The sequence below is a fragment of the Arachis hypogaea genome, chromosome 18 (genome assembly GCF_003086295.3).
Source record: "Arachis hypogaea cultivar Tifrunner chromosome 18, arahy.Tifrunner.gnm2.J5K5, whole genome shotgun sequence".
Classification (NCBI taxonomy): Eukaryota; Viridiplantae; Streptophyta; class Magnoliopsida; order Fabales; family Fabaceae; genus Arachis; species Arachis hypogaea.
In genome coordinates, this window is record NC_092053.1 from 110802465 (window position 1) to 110810785 (window position 8321).

The 8321-nt window shown below is 40.7% G+C and overlaps 1 non-coding gene across 1 annotated transcript; it reads right to left on the reverse strand.

Moving 5' to 3' along the window:
* Positions 1-1096: 1096 nt before the first annotated feature.
* On the reverse strand, positions 1097-1204 carry LOC112774393 (small nucleolar RNA R71). Its single transcript, XR_003188885.1, has one exon. It is a non-coding gene; the product is annotated as a small nucleolar RNA R71 (small nucleolar RNA).
* Positions 1205-8321: the final 7117 nt, after the last annotated feature.

Genomic DNA, 8321 nt, shown 5'->3' on the forward strand with positions numbered 1-8321 from the left:
AAATCTTTTTCAAAAACTAATGTCTGTCATATCTTTTCAAAAACATCTTCTTATCTTTTTCAAAAATTTGATTTCAAAATATCTTCTCTAACTTCCTAACTTCTTATCTTTTCAAAAATTGGTTTCCAAAATTTGTTCCAACCAACTAACTAACTTTTTGTTTGTTTCTTAACTTTTTCAAAACCACCTAACTAACTCTCTCTCTCATTTTCGAAAATATCTTCCCCCTTTTTCAAAATTTCTTTTTAATTTATTAATTATTTTAATTTTTAAATCTTAATTTTTGAAAATTACTAACATTTTTCAAAAACTATTTTCAAAAATCACTAACTCTTTTTCAAAAACTATTTTCAAAAATTCCTTCTCTCTCATCTTATTCTATTTATTTATTCATCTACTAACATCTCATCTCACATCTCTGCCATCCTCACAGTTGTGTTTCTTCCATTTTATTACATTCTTTGTCTCCCCCTCTTCTTCTACTCACACAGGGATCCCTATACTGTGGCATAAAAGATCTCTATTATTATTATTATTTTTTCTGTGCCCTCTTCTTTGTCATATGAGCAGGAGCAAGGACAAGAACATTCTTGTTGAAGCAGATCCAGAACCTGAAAGGACTCTGAAAAGGAAACTAAGAGAAGCTAAATTACAACAATCCAGAGATAACCTTTCAGAAATTTTCGAACAGGAAGAGGAGATGGCAGCCAAAAATAATAATAATGTAAGGAAGATGCTTGGTGACTTTACTGCACCTAATTCCAATTTACATGGAAGAAGCATCTCCATTCCTGCCATTGGAGCAAACAACTTTGAGCTGAAACCTCAATTAGTTTCTCTGATGCAGCAGAACTGCAAGTTTCATGGACTTCCATATGAAGATCCTTTTCAGTTCTTAACTGAATTCTTGCAGATATGTGATACTGTTAAGACTAATGGAGTAGATCCTGAAGTCTACAGGCTCATGCTTTTCCCTTTTGCTGTAAGAGACAGAGCTAGATTATGGTTGGATTCTCAACCCAAAGACAGCCTGAACTCTTGGGATAAGCTGGTCACGGCTTTCTTAGCCAAGTACTTTCCTCCTCAAAAGCTGAGCAAGCTTAGAGCTGATGTTCAAACCTTCAGACAGAAAGAAGGTGAATCCCTCTATGAAGCTTGGAAAAGATACAAACAGTTGACCAAAAAGTGTCCTTCTGACATGCTTTCAGAATGGACCATCCTGGATATATTCTATGATGGTTTATCTGAGCTATCAAAAATGTCACTGGACACTTCTGCAGGTGGATCCATTCACCTAAAGAAAACGCCTGCAGAAGCTCAAGAACTCATTGACATGGTTGCTAATAACCAGTTCATGTACACTTCTGAAAGGAATCCGGTGAGTAATGGGACGCCTATGAAGAAGGGAGTTCTTGAAGTTGATACTCTGAATGCCATATTGGCTCAGAATAAAATATTGACTCAGCAAGTCAATATGATCTCTCAGAGTCTGCATGGAATGCAAGCTGCATCCAACAGTACTCAAGAGGCTTCTTATGAAGAAGAAGCTTATGATCCTGAGAACCCTGCAATAGCAGAGGTGAATTACTTAGGTGAACCTTATGGAAACACCTATAACTCATCATGGAGAAATCATCCAAATTTCTCATGGAAGGATCAAAAGCCTCAACAAGGCTTTAATAATGGTGGAAGAAACAGGTTTAGCAATAGCAAGCCTTTTCCATCATCCACTCAGCAACAGACAGAGAACTCTGAACAAAATACTTCTAATTTAGCAAATCTAGTCTCTGATCTATCCAAGGCCACTGTAAGTTTCATGAATGAAACAAGGTCTTCCATTAGAAATTTGGAAGCACAAGTGGGCCAGCTGAGTAAGAGGATCACTGAAATCCCTCCTAGTACTCTCCCAAGCAATACAGAAGAGAACCCAAAAGGAGAGTGCAAGGCCATTGACATAAGCACCATGCCCGAACCTACAAGGGGAGAGGAGGACGTGAATCCCAGTGAGGAAGATCTCCTGGGACGTCCAGTGATCAATAAGGAGCTTCCCTCTGAGGAACCAAAGGACTCTGAGGCTCATCTAGAGACCATAGAGATTCCAGTGAACCTCCTTATGCCCTTCATGAGCTCTGATGAGTATTCCTCTTCTGAAGAGAATGAGGATGTTACTGAAGAGCAAACTGCCATGTTTCTTGGTGCAATCATGAAGCTGAATGCCAAATTATTTGGCATTGATACTTGGGAAGTTGAACCTTCCTTGTTCATCAATGAACTAAGTGATCTGGATCAACTGACATTGCCTCAGAAGAGACAGGATCCTGGAAAGTTCACAATACCCTGTACCATAGGCACCATGATCTTTAAGGCTCTGTGTGACCTTGGTTCAGGAATAAACCTCATGCCCCTCTCTGTAATAGAGAAACTGGGAATCTATGGGGTGCAAGCTGCTAAAATCTCATTAGAGATGGCAGACAGTTCAAGAAAACAGGCTTATGGACAAGTAGAGGACGTGTTAGTAAAGGTTGAAGGCCTTTACATCCCTGCTGATTTCATAGTCCTAGATACTGGAAAGGAAGAGGATGAATCCATCATCCTAGGAAGACCTTTCCTAGCCACAACAAGAGTTGTGATTGATGTTAACAGAGGTGAAATAGTCCTTCAATGGAATGAGAACTCCCTTGTGTTTAAAACTCAAGGATCTCTCTCTGCAACCATGGAGAGGAAGCAGAAAAAGCTTCTCTCAAAGCAGAGTCAACCAGAGCCCCCACAGTCAAACTCTAAGTTCGGTGTTGGGAGGCCACAACCAAACTCTAAGTTTGGTGTTGAACTCCCATATCCAAACTCTAAGTTTGGTGTTGGAGAGTCTCAACAAAGCTCTGCACATCTGTGAGGCTCCATGAGAGCCCACTGTCAAGCTATTGACATTAAAGAAGCGCTTATTGGGAGGCAACCCAATTTTCATTTATCTAACTATATTTTTCTTAGTTATATGTCTTTATAGGTTCATGATCATGTGGAGTCACAAAATAAATATAAAAATTGAAAACGGAATCAAAAACAGCAGAAGAAAAATCACACCCTGGAGGAGCATCTGTCTGGCATTCAGCGCCAGAACAGAGCATGGTTCTGGCGCTGAACGCCCAAAATGGGCAGCTTCTGGGCACTGAACGCCAGAACAGGCATGGTTCTGGCGTTCAACGCCAGAAATGGCACACAAATGGGCGCTGAACGCCCAAAATGGCCACCAACCTGGCGCTGAACGCCCAGAGTTGTGTACAAAGGCATTTTTACATGCCTAATGTGTGCAGGGATGTAATTCCTTGAACACCTCAGGATCTGTCGACCCCACAGGATCCACTCAGGATCTGTAGACCCCACAGGATCCCCACCTACCTCCACTCACTTCTTCTCACCACTCTCTTTCACACAACCCCATAAACACTCTTCCCCAAAAACCCTTCACCAATCACCTCAAACTCTCTTCCCCATCACCTCTTCACCACTCACATCCATCCACTCTTCCCCATAAACCTACCTCACAAACTCCACCTACCTTCAAAATTCAAAACCAATTTCCCACCCAAACCCACCCATATGGCCGAACCTTAACCCCCCCTCCCTTCCCTATATAAAGCCCTCCATTCTTCATCAAATTCACACAACACACCCCTCTACACCCTTCTTGGCCGAAACCACATCTCCCTCTCCCTCTCCATATTTCTTCTTCTTCTTCTTCTATTCTTTTGTTTATTGCTCGAGGGCGAGCAATATTCTAAGTTTGGTGTGGTAAAAGCATAGCTTTTTTGTTTTTCCATTACCATTGATGGCATCTAAGACCGGAGAATCCTCTAGAAGAGGGAAAGGGAAGACAAAAGCTTCCACATCTGAGTCATGGGAGATGGAAAGGTTCATCTCCAAAGCTCATCAAGACCACTTCTATGATGTTGTGGCCAAGAAGAAGGTGATCCCTGAGGTCCCTTTCAAACTCAAAAGAAATGAGTATCTGGAGATCTGACATGAAATTCAAAGAAGAGGTTGGGAAGTTCTAACAAATCCCATCCAACAAGTCGGCATCCTAATGGTTCAAGAGTTCTATGCCAATGCATGGATCACCAAGAACCATGATCAAAGTAAGAACCCGGATCCAAAGAACTATGTTACAATGGTTCAGGGGAAATACTTAGATTTTAGTCCGGAGAATGTGAGGTTGGCGTTCAACTTGCCAAACATGGAAGAGAACGCACGCCCCTACACAAGGAGAGTCAACTTTGATCAAAGGTTGGACCAAGTCCTTATGGACATATGTGTAGAAGGAGCTCAATGGAAGGTTGACTCCAAAGGCAAGCCGGTTCAACTAAGAAGATTGGACCTCAAGCCTGTAGCTAGAGGATGGTTGGAGTTCATTCAATGCTCAATCATTCCCACTAGCAACCGGTCTGAAGTTACTATAGACCGGGCCATCATGATCCATAGCATCATGATTGGAGAAGAGGTGGAAGTTCATGAGATTATACCTCAAGAACTCTACAAGGTGGCTGACAAGTCCTCCACTATGGCAAGGTTAGCCTTTCCTCACCTCATTTGCCACCTATGCAATTCGGCTGGGATTGACATAGAGGGAGATATCCTCATTAAAGAGGACAAGCCCATCACTAAGAAGAAGATGGAGCAAGCAAGAGAGCCCATTCATGGAGCTCAAGAGGCACATGAAGAAGCTCATCATCAAGAGATCCCTGAGATACCTCAAGGGATGCACTTTCCTCCACAGAACTATTGGGAGCAAATCAACACCTCCCTAGGAGAATTGAGTTCCAATATGGGACAACTAAGGGTTGAACATCAAGAGCACTCCATCATGCTTCATGAAATAAGAGAAGATCAAAAAGCAATGAGGGAGGAGCAACAAAGACAAGGAAGAGACATAGAAGAGCTCAAGGACATCATTGGTTCCTCAAGAAGGAAACGCCACCATCACTAAGGTGGACTCATTCCTTGTTCTTATTTCTTCTGTTTTTCGTTTTCTATGTTATGTGCTTATCTGTGTTTGTGTCTTCATTACATGATCATTAGTAGTTAGTAACTGTGTCTTAAAGTTATGAATGTCCTATGAATCCATCACCTCTCTTAAATGAAAAATGTTTTAAATCAAAAGAACAAGAAGTACATGAGTTTCAAATTTATCCTTGAACTTAGTTTAATTATATTGATGTGGTGACAATGCTTCTTGTTTTCTGAATGAATGCTTGAACAGTGCATATGTCTTTTGAAGTTGTTGTTTAAGAATGTTAAATATGTTGGCTCTTGAAAGAATAATGACTAGGAGACATGTTATTTGATAATATGAAAAATCATAAAAATGATTCTTGAAGCAAGAAAAAGCAGCAAAGAACAAAGCTTGCAAAAAAAAAAGGCGAAAAAAAAATAAAAAAATAGAAAGAAAAAGAAAAAGCAACCAGAAAAAGCCAATAACCCTTAAAACCAAAAGGCAAGGGAAATAAAAAGGATCCCAAGGCTTTGAGCATCAGTGGATAGGAGGGCCTAAAGAAATAAAATCCTGGTCTAAGCGACTAAACCAAGCTGTCCCTAACCATGTGCTTGTGGCGTGTAGGTGTCAAGTGAAAACTTGAGACTGAGCGGTTAAAGTCAAGGTCCAAAGCAAAAGAAGAGTGTGCCTAAGAACCCTGGACACCTCTAATTGGGGACTTTAGCAAAGCTGAGTCACAATCTGAAAAAGTTCACCCAATTATGTGTCTGTGGCATTTATGTATCCGGTGGTAATACTGGAAAACAAAGTGCTTAGGGCCACGACCAAGACTCATAAAGAAGCTGTGTTTAAGAATCATCATACTGAACTAGGAGAATCAATAACACTATCTGAACTCTGAGTTCCTATAGATGCCAATCATTCTTAACCTCAATGGATAAAGTGAGATGCCAAAACTATTCAAGAGGCAAAAAGCTATAAGTCCCGCTCATATGATTGAAGCTATGTTTCATTGATAGTTTGGAATTTATAGTATATTCTCTTCTTTTTATCCTATTTGATTTTCAGTTGCTTGGGGACAAGCAACAATTTAAGTTTGGTGTTGTGATGAGCGGATAATTTATACGCTTTTTGACATTGTTTTTAGTATGTTTTTAGTAGGATCTAGTTACTTTTAGGGATGTTTTCATTAGTTTTTATGTTAAATTCACATTTCTGGACTTTACTATGAGTTTGTGTGTTTTTCTGTGATTTCAGGTATTTTCTGGCTGAAATTGAGGGACTTGAGCAAAAATCAGATTCAGAGGTTGAAGAAGGACTGCTGATGCTGTTGGATTCTGACCTCCCTGCACTCAAAGTGGATTTTCTGGAGCTACAGAACTCGAAATGGCGCGCTTCCAATTGCTTTGGAAAGTAGACATCCAGAGCTTTCCAGAAATATATAATAGTCCATACTTTGGCCAAGAATAGACGACGTAAACTGGCATTCAACGCCAGCTTTCTGCCCAATTCTGGCGTCCAGCGCCAGAAAAGGATCCAAAACCAGAGTTGAACGCCCAAACAGGCACAAAAGCTGGCGTTCAACTCCAAGAAGGACCTCTACACGTGTGCAACACTCAAGCTCAGCCCAAACACACACCAAGTGGGCCCCGGAAGTGGATTTATGCATCAATTACTTACTCATGTAAACCCTAGTAGCTAGTTTATTATAAATAGGACCTTTTACTATTGTATTTGGCATCCTGGATCCTGGATTGTATTTTGATCCTGTGATCACGTTTTGGGGGCTGGCCATCTCGGCCATGCCTGGACCTTCACTTATGTATTTTCATACGGTAGAGTTTCTACACTCCATAGATTAAGGTGTGGAGCTCTGCCGTTCCTCAAAGATTAATGCAAAGTACTACTGTTTTCTATTCAACTCATCTTATTTCGCTTCTAAGATATCCATTCGCACCAAAGAACGTGATGAAGGTGATGATTATGTGTGACGCTCATCACCATTCTCCCCTATGAACACGTGCCTGACAAACACCTCCGTTCTACATGAAATAAGCTAGAATGAATATCTCTTAGATCTCCTAACCAGAATCTTCGTGGCGTAAGCTAGAATAATGGCGGCATTCAAGAGAATCCGGAAAGTCTAAACCTTGTCTGTGGTATTTCGAGTAGGATTCAATGATTGAATGACTGTGACGAGCTCCAAACTCGCGATTGCAGGGCGTTAGTGACAGACGCAAAAGGATAGTAAATCCTATTCCAGCATGATCGAGAACCGACAGATGAATAGCCGTGCCGTGATAGGGTGCGTGAGCATATTATTCACTGAGAGGATAAGATGAAGCCATTGACAAGGGTGATGCCTCCAGACGATTAGCCGTGCCGTGACAGGGCATTGGATCATTTTCCCGAGAGATGACCGAAAGTAGCCATTGACAGTGGTGATGTATCACATAAAGCCAGCCATGGAAAGGAGTAAGACTGATTGGATGAAGATAGCAGGAAAGCAGAGGTTCAGAGGAACGAAAAGCATCTCCATTCGCTTATCTGAAATTCCTACCAATGATTTACATAAGTACCTCTATCCCTATTCTATTATTTATTATTCGAAAACACCATTATAAATTTACATCTGCCTAACTGAGATTTGCAAGGTGACCATAGCTTGCTTCATACCAACAATCTCCGTGGGATTCGACCCTTACTCACGTAAGGTATTACTTGGACGACCCAGTGCACTTGCTGGTTAGTTGTATCGAAGTTGTGAACCATGGTATTGGCACCATGTTCTTGGCGCCATTGCCAGGGAAAGAAAGAGCCATGAATTTTACATAATTAAAGTGTAATCACGATTACGCATACCAAGTTGCTCACGTTGCCAGGGATTGTTTGAGCCTGGACATCACAATTTCGTGCACCATTGTCACAAGTAACAAACCCCTTTTTAAATTGATAACCGAGTATTTAAACCTCGGGTCGTCTTCTCAAGAAATTGCAGGGAGGTGTTCTTATTATTGGTTATGAGTTGTAAATTGGGGTTTTGGATCAAGGTAAAAAGTATGTTGAATGACAAGTAAAATAAAATAATAATAACTGTAAAATAAACTCTTGGCAAGGTATAAGAACTGGAAGTCCTATCCTGGTTATCCTTATCAATTGTGATGAGAATAGATTTTTCTCCCACTTTGTTAACCTCTGACTATGAAGGTAAGTTAAGTGGACGAATTAATTCGAATCCTCAAGTCCCAGTCTTTCCTTGGGAAAAGTTAGAGTTATTGGATCTCGAAGTAATTCTTAAAGAATTCCAATCTTTAATCAACAATGAGTTTGATAACTC